General features: G+C 36.1%; 1 non-coding gene across 1 annotated transcript; it reads right to left on the bottom strand.

The window, feature by feature from the left end:
• Positions 1–15,020: 15,020 nt before the first annotated feature.
• Positions 15,021–15,096, bottom strand: TRNAT-AGU (transfer RNA threonine (anticodon AGU)). The gene has a single exon. It is a non-coding gene; the product is annotated as a tRNA-Thr (tRNA).
• Between the last annotated feature and the right edge of the window lie 967 nt (positions 15,097–16,063).

Here is a 16,063-nt window from a genome sequence, read left to right as displayed (position 1 = left end):
CACTTAAAAAATTAATTAAAAAAGAAATATATAGAATGCTATATTTTGAGAATATGTAAATAATGTGTTCCTCATCAAACTTTTATTTATTAATTTTAGCATCTATTGACAATTCTTGTCTGAAACAGTTATTACTATGATGGCTTTAATGGCAAAATAGTAATTTGCTATTTTCACTATCTCTTCTACATTTATCTTTTTTTTTTTTTTGACAGAGACAGAGAGAAAGTCAGAAAAAGGGCCAGATAGGAAGGAAGGGAGAGAGATGAGAAGCATCAGTTCTTTGTTGTGGCACCTTAGTTGTTCATTGATTGCTTTCTCATATGTGCCTTATAACTAGGGGCCTACAGCAGAGTGAGTGACCCTCTGCTCAAGCCATCGACCTTGAGTTTAAACCAGTGACCTTGGGCTTCAAGCCAGTGACATTTGGGTTCAAGCCAGCGACCATGGGGTGATTGATGTCTGTAATCCTACCCTCAAGCCAGCAACCCTGAACTCCAGCTGGTGAGCCCGTGCTCAAGCTAGATAGATGAGCCTGTGCTCAAGCCGGCAACCTGGGTTTTGAACCTTGATCCTCTGTGTCCCAGTCCAACACTCTACTGCATCACTGCCTGGTCAGGCTACATTTATGACATTCTATTTCTAGAGAAAGATTCCCCTTCACCATGTATGTGATCAATATGGATTTATGAATTCTTATTTTATTCAGTGGGTTATAATCTATTGCTATCATTCTTTATTTTAATGCTTATATTGTCCCAGATTGACAGTGGGAGTCACTTCAAATTGGCACCTGTGTGTGCTCTTTTCATGCCTCCTTCAGGTTTTGAGCATTTCCTGAATACTTCACACGTGATGTTTCAGGCTCATTCCAGCCACAGAATCAGTCAAAGAGCTTCAGTTCCTTGTATTTAGAAATTCTTTCTGAACACTAAGTGTGTTCGTGACAATTTTTAAAAATAATTATGGGATGATTCATCAGTGTGTAATAATCAGTACGAGATAATTATTCAAAGGTTGGATCTTGCAGTTTACATAATCCATGAGATATGTTGACAGCAATGACATCTAAGACTGCCTACTAAGTTCATTTCTCTATGATGTAGCCACAGGAATGTTCATATTACGTGGAAATGCATTGAATTGTTTGTTCCTCAGCTTTTCACGACTTAATATTACCCTTAAGCATTTTCCAGGATATGGTAAGACATAACTAAACTGTTCTTAACCCCTTGGAGAAAAGTACTATGCAAAGAAGAAAAATTCTAGCTAATTTTATTTTATTTAACAATTGCCAGTAACTTATTCAAACCACCTGTTAATCTTCAGCTAAATTGTATTGATACTTTAAAATGAGGGGAAAGAAAATTCGTAGGTCATGTGAACTAGCCAGTGTTTCCCACAGCAACAGACATGTAGTCAAACTGAAGTTCAATTTATTAGTTCTATAGAGAGTAAAGAAAGAGACGGAATGCCCACATTGTCAGGATTTTTTCCACGAGCAGCCACAAGGTGGCAGAACGCCACACACAGTAGACCCGTAGTGCAGTTTGAGCCTCATTTAAGATAGAGCCAGTAAGTGTGGGCTTTGGTTTGATATATTTTCTTTATAAAAACCACACCCAGCATATATTGATATTTTTATTTTTAAGTACTATTTAGAAAAAGAAAGAATTCTTCCACTTACTCTTCTAAAAATGTAATCATGTTACATCAAATTATATTTTAGTCTCTTGGCATTTTAATAACAAAAACAATATATCCAGAAGTTTTCATTTTTGCTGTTTCAGTATGCCATTAAAATGATTGTAAGGTGTAAAATAAAAGAGGTATTAGAAGCAAGCTTTACTTCAAATTTTTAGTAGGCTTGAGTCTAAAACCTATATATAGTTAGAATGGTCATGTTTTTAAATATTTTCACACGTAAATAAAATGTTTGCATAAAGAATTCATAATAAACATTTTTTTACAAATTCCAAAAATGAATCTATATATTGATTTGTACATAGTGCTCTAAGCAAATTTCTGTCTCCCTCTGTATAGTTGTATGAAATCTACAGTTGTCCTAGAAAAAGAGTGAGTAATTACGTATATAGTTAAATTTATCAGAATTATTTTCTTTAGAATTTTTTTTTTTTTTTTTTGCATTTTTCCGAAGCTGGAAACGGGGAGAGACAGTCAGACAGACTCCCGCATGCGCCCAACCGGGATCCACCCGGCACGCCCACCAGGGGACGACGCTCTGCCCACCAGGGGGCGATGCTCTGCCCCTCCGGGGTATCACTCTGTCGCGACCAGAGCCACTCTAGCGCATGGGGCAGAGGCCATCTCTGCTCCAATGGAGCCTCGCTGCGGGAGGGGAAGAGAGAGACAGAGAGGAAGGAGAGGGGGAGGGGTGGAGAAGCAGATGGGTGCTTCTCCTGTGTGCCCTGGCCGGGAATCGAACCTGGGACCCCTTGCACGCCAGGCCGACGCTCTACCACTGAGCCAACTGGCCAGGGCTTCTTTAGAATTTTTAATGTTACTATTCCTCATGCCATCCTGTTTGTTCTTTGTGTTAAACATAATGTTCAATACTTAGACAAGTCATTATAAAATTTAAATATCTATATTCAGTCACCTAGTCCATACATAATCCATTGTAGTTGTTTTAAAACAATCATTCTAATATTGGCGGTCACTGATTCTGATGACAGCAAACTCTTGATTTTGTACAATCGTTGACAGATTATTTTTGATCCCTTGATTTTGAGGGACTTTTGTGACACTGAATTTTCCTTATGATTGTGTATGTAAAATGTAAATAGTACACATTCAATTTAGAGAGCCATGCTGAGGATTTCAAAATACAGCACAGCTGGGTACTTAAGACTACATTGTGGTTTGGTGGTGAAAAAAGTAAAATAAATTAAGAGACTAGGGAAGTGAAGCCCGGTAAGAAGTAGTCTCTTAACACAAAGATAAAGATAATCAAATGCTGAGAAAGTTTAACAATTTGTTTTCCTGCTACTGTTCTTGTGTGTTAGATACAGTTCCAGTAACTTTCCGTTTATCCTTGTAATCTCTAGTTTACACTTTGCACTTGAAAAACAAAGGAACATTTTTGTTAAATATTACATTAGTGTTTTCACTTACAAACTTCTGGAGGTACTTGGCATATGTTTCTTTGTGAACTTACATTTTGGCTTTCTTGCTTGGATCTCCTTTTTGGATCTAAACTTAACTGTTTCCCCAGACTTCTCTATAATGTACTCTAAGTAAATCAAGCCCTCTACATGGAAAGCTATTTGTGGGGACATTCTTTCACTCAAGGAATAAATAATAGTTCTTTAAAGAGGTTATATTTCATCAGCTGTGTCTGTAGTCACTTCTTTTTTCTGCCTTTCCATATTTTTAAAACTGAGAAGCTGCATATGATGCCTTAACTCTTGGTTGGTCAATCAATGGGTTGCTTCCCTGTTGATGCTGAACAGTCTAAATATAGAAATGAGCATATAGCTTGCATCAGTTCCAGTATCATGCCTTATTTCTATGGAAAATACATGATTCCATTTAATTACATAATCTGTCATTCTTTTAGACAGGGCTTCCAACAGGGCCAAACAATTCTGAAGGGGGTTTGTCTTTTTTCTTTTTTAAAGAGGGCTAATCAGAAGGGATTTGTGATATTGAAATCACTAAGAGGTAATTATGAATGATTTTGAGCAATTCACAAACAAAAAATTCCTCTCCAAAGCCCCAAATCTTTGAGTCTATTTTGTTTTAAAAATGGAAGTTTGTTGCTTTACTTACCTATCTATCATCCTAGTGTTGTGTATGGGTAGCTTAAATGCCAAACTGAAAATAAGTTCCTCTAAAGAAAAATGAATAGATTATAAGTGACAGTAAGAAATGACATTAATATACCCCCAGAAGCAGAAATTTCCACATGACGAAAGACAAGTGAATTTATCCCATGAAAATAATATTAATAATGAGTTTCAACACTGAGGTTTTCCGTTGTTTCTTTACAATCAGAGAAGAAAAACATTTTTCAGAAAACTTTCCATAGTCTGTTGACATGAACATTATTTTTTGCTATGAAAGTAGAAACCAGTAATTACATTTTGAAAAATGACATTCTGGTAATTATATACTTTAAATATGAATCTTGATGTTTAATTAGGTCATATGACTGTAATATCAGCTCACATTAGCAGCAGATTATCAAATCCCAGCAATTCATCCTTAGAGAAATATAAGAAAAAAAGGCTGTTATAATTGTGATACTTAAATAGAATAATCCATAATGCAGTACAATATTCTTTAAACATTTTAATGTTTACTAATGTTACTGAGTAATGAAGTTTATTATCATGGCATATTTTTCTTAGACAATTATACTGGAAGCAATAAGCATGTAGGAAGATGCATGGTGCTTTTTTCTTCCAGGGAAACATACAAATTAAGCTCAGAGTAGAATTCAAAACCTATATTTGCAAGTAGTTTTGTATATTTTTAATATGCATATAAATATAGTATTAAATTTTTTCCCGATATTAATTACATTGTGCTTGGATGTTAGGTAAGTGACTTTTATTTTTCAACTTGTATTATAAATTTGTATTTTATTAGCTCTTACTTTCACTTTTTTTCTGATTTTTACTAATAAATAATGCAATGCAAATTAAACCTCCTATTTTTAATAATTGTCTATCATTTACAATCAATAGTTTTGAAAAAGCTTAAACATATGCCTCGATTTCGTATTTTAATTTTTCTTTTTGTATTAATTGCAATGAGTTTGGGTTTCTGTTAATTTTTGTTCTAATTACTCCTTACTTCTTCTATAAAGATTGGTATTTACTAGTTTTAGTTATTTGTCACAAACACAAAAAATCATAATAGGGTTTAGTTATTCATTTTTGAATCTCAAAGCAACTCCTTTTCAGGAATATATTTCTTAGTAAAGAGATCCCTTTACAACGTATGTGTTGCACTTCTTTGATGCCTATGTGGGAACTGTATTCCTTAATATTACATTTTCTCCCCAATATCTACTCTTTAAAATACAAAAATTAACTATTAAATAGCTACCAAATTCATTTGTATAGGTTTAATGATATAAAAGCTTTTAAATACTTATAAATTTTCAATTCTCGTTATAAGGTGTCTAATGATTTACACAGCTAACACAACTTGAGTACTTTTCCATTTAGTTCATAAAAGCTAGAATTCCCTATATATAGGTAACTTTACTGCTCAAGAAGCCTGCCTTGAAATTGTTCCACACACGTTGTCCTTGACAATGCTACCAGAATTTTTATTAAAAAAAGCCTGCTTTTTTCCTCCCTTGTAGCTACATCTGCTATAACTCATAGCTATAAATATACACTTTATAATGAGAAAAAATTCCTTTCTAAATGACAAAAATCTAATATTGCTTGAGTGGATCTAAGCATTAGATACAAAATGTATGTGTGACATTACGATGTTTATAAACGATATTTGGTGCTGATGATTCACTCTAAGAAATCTATTTCCTAACACTAGGGGTCATTTTAGCTTGTGGGAGTATTGTAAGATATTTAGTTTTAATAAAAGAGGAGGTCAGGAATACGATATTTCCTAGAAAAGTGCTATCCTGGAAAAGCATTTTCTTGGGCTAAGATCCCTAGTTTAACTCCTAGTTGTACTGTGAATAAGATTCCATTGCTTGGTCTAATTTTAAAAATGTCGAACTAAAGTGTGCTTTAGGTTTCTTATCTAAAGTTCATTTTTGTTAATTTTACTAAAATGTTCAGGCTACTTTTGAGGGCATAATATCTATGGTCACTATTTGATATTTTGTCAGCTTTTGGGTTTGCTTAGTCCTTTTCTTCAGACAACATTGCAATCTTCCTGAGCCTCAGTGAAACTCTTCTGTGTTTTTCACTAATTTTCAAAATGCTATTAAGTTTAGCAAATGCCTCTATTAGAATAGAGTTTTTTTCCTTCCCATAACAAAATGAATACTTTCTGTTATGCTATCTCAGATTTCCCTACTCTTAAGTTTTAAAAATTCAAAGCTCCTTTCTAAAAGTACTTTGTGTTCCTTCTGTGGGATTTAATAATATTAATTCCTTGTTTCTTGGTAAAAATTTACTTTAAGGCCATAGTGCTAAACATGAAAGCTGATATAAGGAAAATGTGTTTTTCAGAGCACCATTCTGTATTTTAGAATGCACTGTAGATTATGTAATATGAATTATGATTTTGTTTATATTGAATGGAGTGTGTAATTGCAAGCTATAAATCATTTTTAGGTATCTGAGAAATTTAGCGTTCTTACTTTAGTTACACACATAAATAAAGATAGCTATATTTGTTTTTCTAAATCCAGCTTTAAAAAATCTGCTTAAAATCTGTTGTGCTTCAGAAAGCATTGCATATTCTGTTTAACATTTTCAGTTGAAAATCAAAGTATTTCTTTTGATTCAAATAGAGATATGTTTTCCATTTCTAGTATTTGTTAGACCTATAGAAAATACAAAAAGAAAGTTACTTATTTATTTATTTTTTTAATAAAAATGAACAGATGATAAAAAATGTCCCTTAAGCTTACAAGGATTCAAATGACATGGAGTTCCACTTTTTCTAACTTAGAATCAGAATTATGGTATGAATTTCCAGACAGGTCAGTGGTGCTGCTCAGAGCAGCAGCTGCGGAGGCCGTGTGCTGCCCGCAGAATCCTTCGGCTGCTTGCCTACCTGAAAAGAAAAACGGAAGAACCATACTGTGTTTGGGTTCTTCTCCTAATTAATCATTCTGTTTCAAGTAACTGGCCTTGATTTGAAAATTAAAAGAAGATAAAATATATTTTCAATAGGTGAAGTTTTCATGTTCTCATCCCTAAGGACAAAAGGTTTCTAAACTACAGAGAAGTTTTATTACAAGGCTAATAGAAAGTGGCAAAACATGCAGAAACAATATTATTGCTCACACGATAGGCTTAAGGGTGCATGCTGATGTTAAGCATATCCTGTTACAGAAACCACTGATGTCTGTACTGTATGAGACTAACATGCCACATTCCTAAAAAAAGTCCACAATTCAAAGCCGTCCGGCAGAATGATGATGAAGAATAGGATAGTATGCAAAAGGTGTGGTGGTGGGAGTAAGGACAGCCAAGTTTTAATTTAATCTCTGTCATTGACCAAATGTGTGACCTTTACAAAGTTCCTAGCCTTTCCCAGCTTTTGTTTCCTCATTTACATAATAATGAAGAAGCTGAAAATTGTGGTCCCTACTATCTCCTGTGTTGGTGATTCAGTATCTTTTTCTGGCCTATACTCTTCACAGCTCATTTTCTTTTTCTTTTTTTTCTTTTTTTTTTTGCTAACTTTCTCAGAAAGCAGCATGGCCCTAACCTCTTTTGTACAGTATGACATTAGATATGCATGCTCAGCTGCTTTGTAATGAGAATATTGTATACACACCATGTGTGTGAGTATCCTGCCCAGTAGATATAATTACATTAACAGTGCCTATATAAAAGCTACCTCAGTTTTATGAACGTAACCTGTTAATGAAGTGATTAGCAGATATATTTATTCTAATGTAGAAGTTCAAAAATAAGAATGTAAAAGATAACTATATATTACTATATTTCTAGTAACAGATATCGTACCTGAGCCAAATCCATCAACATTGCCACACTGAAAGAAAAACCCAGTGGAGTATTTAACAGTATTATTTTTTATAGAGTCAAATTCTCTAAAAAAGTCAAAATTCTTTCTAAAGCAATGATAGTCAAGGACATTTGCTCACACCTATTTTGGAATATTGTAGGTAAATGTGTATTAAAAAAAATCAACAACTCCTCTTTTTCTCTTTTTCTTTAGAGACTCATAACTCTGACCATTTTGGAACATGTGACATGGCATAAAGTATCATCATTAAAAAACATATTTCCAGTATGTATTAGTTGCTATTTTAGCATGGCAGCAACAGAATTTGATGTCATAAAAATGGTGGCCCCAAGAGAAACATATTACAAAAGCAGCTCCTTTCCACCTTCTTCCCTCCCCCTGAAATAATAACAATTTGCTAAATTGTTGGGAAGTTGTTATAATTCCTTTCCCAAATTATTACTCGCCCTTTAGATTAGAAATGAGGCCAGGGTTAGCAATCAGCTATAAATGGTAGGATTTTTCAAGTAAGAAGCACTTGTCTGATTGTGAAGTGGAGGCCATTACTGCCTTGATTGGGCCTTTTTTTTTTTTTTCAGCTTGCTTGATTTGTGGTTGAGAGTGCACATTCACTCCTGTACTGGGAGCAATCAGAGCCTCCCCCTCTCATTTTTTGCTCAGCGATTTAAGGTCCACTACTTTGGCACAGCTGCCACCTTTTAGCCTCCATCATGCAGAATATATTCTTTAAAAAAAGGATGTGGGGGATGGGGGCAGATAACTAATGTACATTTGGCTTCTCATGCCTATTTTATATTTTCAGAGAGAACTTTTTTACTCAATAGCAATCATGTTGGAACTGGAACTTCTACACCCGATAAATAAGTTTGGGCAGAGACTTGAAACTTGCTTGTTAAAGCTTATTTTCCATTTCTTTATTTATCCTAGGTGGGGGGTGGGGTGGGGACGGGATAGCTGTAGGTATACAGAGGTGATATTAAGGCATTCCAGGACACATTTAGCCATAGCACTACCCTAGACTTTGTTCTCTGGGAAATGATATAGAAATAAGGGCTTTTGTTCTTTGCTTTTGTTTTGAAGGGCATTTCATAAGTTTTGCACCAAATTTAAGGTCTATAGTCTCTGCTACAAGTGTAAATGAATTTTAAGATACGTAGGAATAGAATTGCTGAGTCATATGGTAAATCTATTGTTTGGCTTAAGAAACTGACTGTTCTGCAAAATGGCTGCATCATTTTTTATTCCCACCAGCAACATGTGAGAGTCCCAATTTCACCACATTCTTGCCAACACTTGTTACGGTTCATCTTTATTATAGTCATTCTAGTGGGCAAAAAACTTATTTCATGGTAGTTTTAATTTATATTTTCTTAATGACTAATGATGATGACAACCTTTTCATGTACTTATTTGCTATTTGACTATTTCTTTTAAGAAATACTGTATCTATTTAAATCCATTTCCCATTTTTAATTGGATTATGTTCTTGTTATTGACCTGTAAGAGTTCGTTATATATGCTGGCTGCAAGTGCCTTATTGGATACTGATTTACAATTATTTCTCTCCCAGTCTGTGGGTTGATTTTTCACTTTCTTGTCTACGGCCATACTACCCTGAACGCGCCCGATCTCGTCTGATTTTTCACTTTCTTGCTAATGTTTTTGAACAAACTTTTTAATTTTGAGCAAACCTGCTTTGAACTTTTTAAAAAAAGTTTGTTTTAGATTTTAATTATTGACTTTTAGAGATAGAAAAAGTTTTAGAGAGAAGAAACAACCCCCCCCCCCACCAATTTGTAGTACTATGGTTGCTTCTCGTATGCACCTTGATGAGGGAAGCCATGGGTTTGAAACCAGCGACCTCAGCATTCCAGGTTGATGCTTTATCCACTGCACCACCACAGGTCAGGCTCTTTTTAACTCTTAGTGAAGCACAACATTCCATCATTTCTGAATGTAATTCTTGAAAGAGTCAGAGAAAAAGAGAAGTAAAAGGTGAAAAACAAAAGTGATAATTATATTTGGGTCAGTGTGAGAAAAGAAAAATAATTGTTTCACTATTTCATATCCTTTTAAAATAATCTGAAAGCTTTCAGCAGGAGAAACAGTTTTGTTTGGTTTTTAATTCATCATTGCTAACTTTACATGGGTTATTTGAATCTTTTCTTAACTAGGGTGCCAGAAATTCAAAATTCAGCCTTGCCCAGGATACAAATGGTTTTGAATAACGCACATATATAGATGAACCCTAAGCCACAAATTCTAGTCCTTGTAAATCCACCTCTGAGTGATGGTAAATGGTTGAAGAAAAATTCAGGATGCAAAGAAGCTTATTCTTAGGCACAAACCCTGATTTTTGCCCTCCCAGGCCCATGGTTTTACCTTATTTGTAAAATGCCTTCGTCTTAAGTCCACCCACATAAGCGATTAATAACAGCAGCAACTTGACTACCACTGCCGAAGGCCACGTTTTCCAGACAAATTTGATATACAGATGTAGATATAACTATTATCAATAAATTCATTCATTTAGAAGTTTCTTTAAAAAGAAAGAGGGGGAGAGTAAAGAATCCTACCTGGGAGGCAGACCTAAAACTTGTGTGTAATACCTACGGCTCAGTTCTAGCGCAGCAGAGGTGTGTATGCTTTGCTTTTAGCAATAAAATGACATTTTCCAGAAACTACACTTTACAAGTACCTAGCAATGAAAACTTCAGAAAATCAAATAATTAACTGTTAATAAGTTGACTTTGCAAGTCCAGATTTTTATCTGGCATTTGTTGTGTGTCATAGACAAGACATACCCATAATGCAGTTCGGTTGCCTCTTACTTCTTTCCCACTTTTTGTACTACTATGGATTTAGCCACCAATATTTAATAAGCGCAAAGAATTTCAAAAATACTGAGGAGTACTCTTATTTGATTTTACAGTAAACTTCAGAGTGATTTTTTAAAAATAAAAATGCAATATAATTAAGAATTTGATTAACAACTGTTGTTACATTTTATATATAGATGCAAATGTTGTTGTAAATATAGTGTTAAAAATGCCCACTGTTGTATGGCCTAAATAGTTTCCATCAAATTCTCTTGTACACAAGCAAGAAGTCATTATCTATATTGTTTTTACACTTTATTACCACGTGTCGCTTGGTTTTCTCTTTTAAAAAAGAGACTTTCAATTGAGACTCTTCTAAAAATATAACTGACTCCTAAGGACATAGTTAACCTATTTTTGACAGAGTTGCATGTTTGTTCAAATTCATACATGGATAACTAAATGAAGGATGGTGAAGTTAAGGTTATTGATTGCAATCAACCTAGTGAAGTTGAAATGCAGTGCTAATAAGTAATTAATTAGAAAAAAATAGAAAGGCCTATTAAATACAGTCAACTTACACCAGAAATTAAAACAGGTGAGTTGAGAACAAGAAATTGTCTACATGAATGTCAGGTAACTAAAACAGTTCCCTGTAGCTTTTATAAAATGCAAATATAAAAGGCATAGCCCCATGCAATAAGCTGTGCTCTGCAAAGAAAAGAATGCCAAATAGAAGGAGAGACTGTTATTTCTCCTAGGAACAAATGCAACCTTAGTAGAAGAAGTAGTTTAGATCCATTAGATTTATTGTAAAACAAAGTGAATATTCTTTGATGTCTCAAGAGACTGTGTTATATCAACTAAGCAACTTTTCATAAGAAGGTATTAAGCCACTTTTGTCTATCATGAAAATTCTGGGAAAATGGAAATAGATTTGTTATAATTTCTCAAAATCTGAGTTCAAGCAAACCTCATCAGCCTATTTTATTTTTAATTATTTAAAAAATATTTTATTTATTCATTTATAGAGAGGAGAGAGAGAGAGAGAGAAGGGGGGAGGAGCAGGAAGCATCAACTCCCAGATGTGCCTTGAGCAGGCAAGCCCTGGGTTCTGAACCAGACCTCAGCGTTCCAGGTTGATTCTTTATCCACTGCGCCACCACAGTCAGGCTCATCAACCTATTTTACAGCTGGAATATTAACAGTATTCACTCAGACTTTATTGTTTTATGCCCACACATAATCTGTAAGACCTCAGAGCCTTGTAAAGGCCTCAGTACCTGTTGTTGGGATTCTCCAGACGCTATCGTGTGTTTATGAATAAATTAAGTTAATGATCTTGAGAAATTTGCACTTCTACTGTTCCCATGGGGTGTTAGGTACCATAGTGTACACCAAACATCACTAACTCTTCTTTCTCCTCCTCCTTATTCTTTAATTTACAGCCCTCTCTCCATGGGGATTATCTGGGTATAGATTTAAGTGCCAAGCACCACACCCAGTCTGCTCAGATTTGCTCCTCTATCCCAGTGTGACTAAATTTTATAGTTCCCATGTCTGTGTTTAAGTTTCTCATCTCTTCATGCATGGTTTTCACCTTTTTTATGAGATTTTTTAGTATCATTTGTGTCATTGTTATTTAAAGTTCTGATTTGGTCATTCCATTCCCACTGAGTCACCTCTAAATCTGCTTCTACTGACTGCTTTCTCTTTGCTTCTGTGTGTACCTGGTAATGTCTTAGTGCATTCCAGATATTTTATTTTTTAATGAAAGAGAAATGTGAACAAGCAAATAATATTTACCTCTAGAAAACAGTGCATACCCTATTTCCTGCCGAACTGCATGAGAAATGAGGGATGCTGAGTGACTCTGACTAGTGGTTGAGATGGAGCTCATCTTCTTAGCAGTGTTAGTTGAACTCAGTTCACTATTGGCTTTAAATATTTTGAGGATGGGATCAAGATTTTCCCATCAGTAGGAGTTAGGCTCTGAGCGCTGATAAAACTCCTGGATCTCTTTGTGCTTTACAGAAATGCCTCTGATTTCTGAACTATAGGAGATCCTTCTCTCTGCTTACAGCAAAAATGCTAGATTTGGGAGCTGCTTGGAAGTTCTCTTTGCTTTCTAGGCCTGCCTAAGGATTTATGCGTCTCAGACTTCTCTCTTCCCTGTTAGCTTAGCTCTCCTGCCTCACCCAGTGTGGGTCGCTGAAATCCCAGAGTTTCATGACTGGGTTTCTTCTATGCTATTGCCCTGTCCTCTTCTTTCAGGTGGCTGCATGACTTGGCATTTTGTCACCTCTCCTGCTCTACCCTCAGGCTTTTGCAGACTCCCCTCTTACCCCCCAGTTAGTGAAGACCTTTGCAAAGACCAGGAGTATGGATGCAGATGTGTCTGTATTTGAGGAATTCTACTGTCATACCTGTCCATTTATAGCCATTATAAGTTCTTTGGAAGTTTGGTTGTTTTTTCCTTATCCTTATCTCTGATAAATTTTTCCTCCTCCAGCTGTTCCAATAGGTATCAGAGCAGCCAGGTGTCTCTTTGATGAAGGCATGCTACTTTCTGGAATATGGGTAATTTAGAATTCTTTGTGTTCTCAACTCTACAATGATTTTAAATCTTATCCAGTTTGTTTTGGTAATTTGGTAGAGAAAAATGTTTTCGTATAACTTTTTCCTTCCTTACCAGAAATCTGTCCTACTTCGTTTTCAGAGACAAAAATAATGGTCTTTCACTGTCATATTTTATAGGCCTATATACTATTTAGGTGATTGTCATGGTCAGCTTGGGGACAAGCAAAAGTGAATTTGAGTATACACAGTATTTAACCTGTAGCAAAAAAAAAAAAAAAAGGCAAGGGCACAATTAGCCTTAAATATTTATAGCATGGGCATCAGGAAATATGTTTTTGGGTTATGGAAACTCTCAATCAAAAATTTTACCCTGTATAACAATAACATGAGAATAGTGGTTTAAATTTTTTTTTAACTTTTAAAAAATTTTTATTTATTTATTTATTTATTTTTTTATAGAGACAGCGAGAGAATCAGAGAGAGGGACAGATAGGGACAGACAGACAAAGAGAGATGAGAAGCATCAATCATCAGTTTTTCTTTGCAACACCTTAGCTATTCATTGATTGCTTTCTTATATGTGCCTTCACCATGGGCCTTCAGCAGACTGAGTAACCTCTTGCTGGAGCCAGCGCCTTGGGTCCAAGCTGGTGAGTTTTGCTCATACCAGATAAACCCGCACTCAAGCAACCTCGGAGTCTCGAACCTGGGTCCTCCGCATTCCAGTCTGACACTATATCCACTGCGCCACCCTGGTCAGGCGAGAGTAGTGGTTTAAATAAATGAAAACTCTCCATTAAGAGTGCTTATGATGTATACTACTCAAACTAGTAACCAGGTATAAAATTTTTATTCACTCAACTCAAATGTTAGTTTATTCAGCAACATTTTCATGCTTTCTATCTTGCTAAATTATTCTAATTGGACTGTCTACTATAAGGAAAATAATTTGAACATTAGTTCTTTTCTGAGATCTTATGGAATGCTTTGCATAGGGATTACTAAACTAGTTGGGGAGTGGGAGGGATTGTGCCATCCTGTGAAAGAAACACCCTCAGGGCCTGACCTGTGGTGGCGCAGTGGGATAAAGCGTCGACCTGGAACACTGAGGTCGCCGGTTTGAAACCCTGGGCTTGCCTGATCAAGGCACATATGGGAGTTGATGCTTCCTGCTCCTCCCCCTTCTCTCTCTCTCTCTCTCCCCCCCTCTAAAAATTAATAAATAAAATATTAAAAAAAAAAAAAAAGAAACACCCTCAGGTCTGGCCCATATCAGATCACTTACCAGATTGGTCTTCAAGCAGAGTAGAAGGTAGAGGGTGGTTGTTTGGGAATCAACGCACTTTAGACTGTGAAGTTCTTATTCGTGTTTGCTAGATTTTGAAGTTTGTTGTTTTCTTATTTGATTATTGTAGTGGTGCTTGTTTTTGTTTTTGTTTTTTGTCTTAAGGGACAGATTTCTCAGGTAAAGTTTCTATTTGACATCTTAAATTAGTAATCTACCCATGCTATACAGTTAGTATGTGTTATCCTTTGAAATGTCGCAGCAACTTTGTAAAATAAGTAGTATTGTTTTCTTTTAAGAAAATTAGGCTCAAGAGTATAACCAAGACTCAAAATTAGTTTTTCTTTTTTTTTTTTTGCATTTTTCTTTAGCTGGAAACAGGGAGAGACAGTCAGACAGACTCCCGCATGCGCCCGACCGGGATCCACCCGGCACGCCCACCAGGGGGCGATGCTCTGCCCACCAGGGGGCGATGCTCTGCCCATCCTGGGCGTCGCCATGTTGCTACCAGAGCCACTCTAGGGACTGAGGCAGAGGCCGCAGAGCCATCCCCAGCGCCCGGGCCATCTTTGCTCCAATGGAGCCTTGGCTGCGGGAGGGGAAGAAAGAGACAGAGAGGAAGGCGCGGCGGAGGGGTGGAGAAGCAAATGGGCGCTTCTCCTATGTGCCCTGGCCGGGAATCGAACCCGGGTCCTCCGCACACTAGGCCGACGCTCTACCGCTGAGCCAACCGGCCAGGGCCCAAAATTAGTTTTTCTGATGTTAAACAAGAAGGTTTTTGCTTTTGTGATTTCTTCACACTGCATGCATGTCTAAATCTTCCTTTAAAAGGCCAGCTGTCCTAAATGAAATAAGATACCTGACATACAGCTGCAGATTCCTGTATCCATATTTATATCCATATGATCTTTAGGTGATAAATGCCTTTCTAAACTTGACTCTAAACAAAATAAATAGATTTGGCAACATAAGAAAGACAAATTACAGTTGAGAAGGTCTTTTTTATAAGAATAATGAAAACAGAATCAATGCCAATAAGGCCTTGGCCCACTGGCTCAGTGGTAGAGTGTCAGCCCAGCATGTGGATGTCCTGGGATTGATTCTCAGTCAAGGCACACAGAAAAAGAGACCATCTGCTTCTCCACCCCCTCTCCTCCCCTTCTCTCTCTCTTGGCATCTCTCTCCCCTCCTTCCACAGCCATAGCTCTATTGATTTGAGGGAGTGGGCCAGGTGCTGAGGATGACTCCTTGGCCTCCTGACTTCAGGTGCTAGTGGTTGCCGAGCAACAGAGCAATGCCCCAGATAGGTAGAGTATAGCACCATAGGGAGCTTCCTCATTGGGTCCCAGTCCAGCACATGCAGGAATCTGACTCTCTCCCTCCCCTGTTCTCACTTAATTAAAAAAAGAAAGAACATGCTGATATAAATGGAAGATGCCTACAATATAAGTGAGAGATAAAAGGTGCATGACATTCCATATACAGAATATTTATAAATATATTCAATAGAAAAGGTTACTGTCACAGAAAATAAGCAAAGAAAAGAAAAATATCCAAAAGAAGTAATACAAATGGTTAAGTAATATACTGCTCACAAAAATTAGGGGATATTTCAAAATGAATATGAAGTGATAAAAATATCCCTTAATTTTTGTGAACAGTATATATATATAAAATATATAATCCATTTAAAATAAAATTAATATTA

Source organism: Saccopteryx bilineata, chromosome 3 (genome assembly GCF_036850765.1).
Source record: "Saccopteryx bilineata isolate mSacBil1 chromosome 3, mSacBil1_pri_phased_curated, whole genome shotgun sequence".
NCBI lineage: Eukaryota > Metazoa > Chordata > Mammalia > Chiroptera > Emballonuridae > Saccopteryx > Saccopteryx bilineata.
The sequence above is the reverse complement of the archived record's forward strand: the minus strand, read 5'-3'. Positions and strand labels throughout refer to the sequence as shown.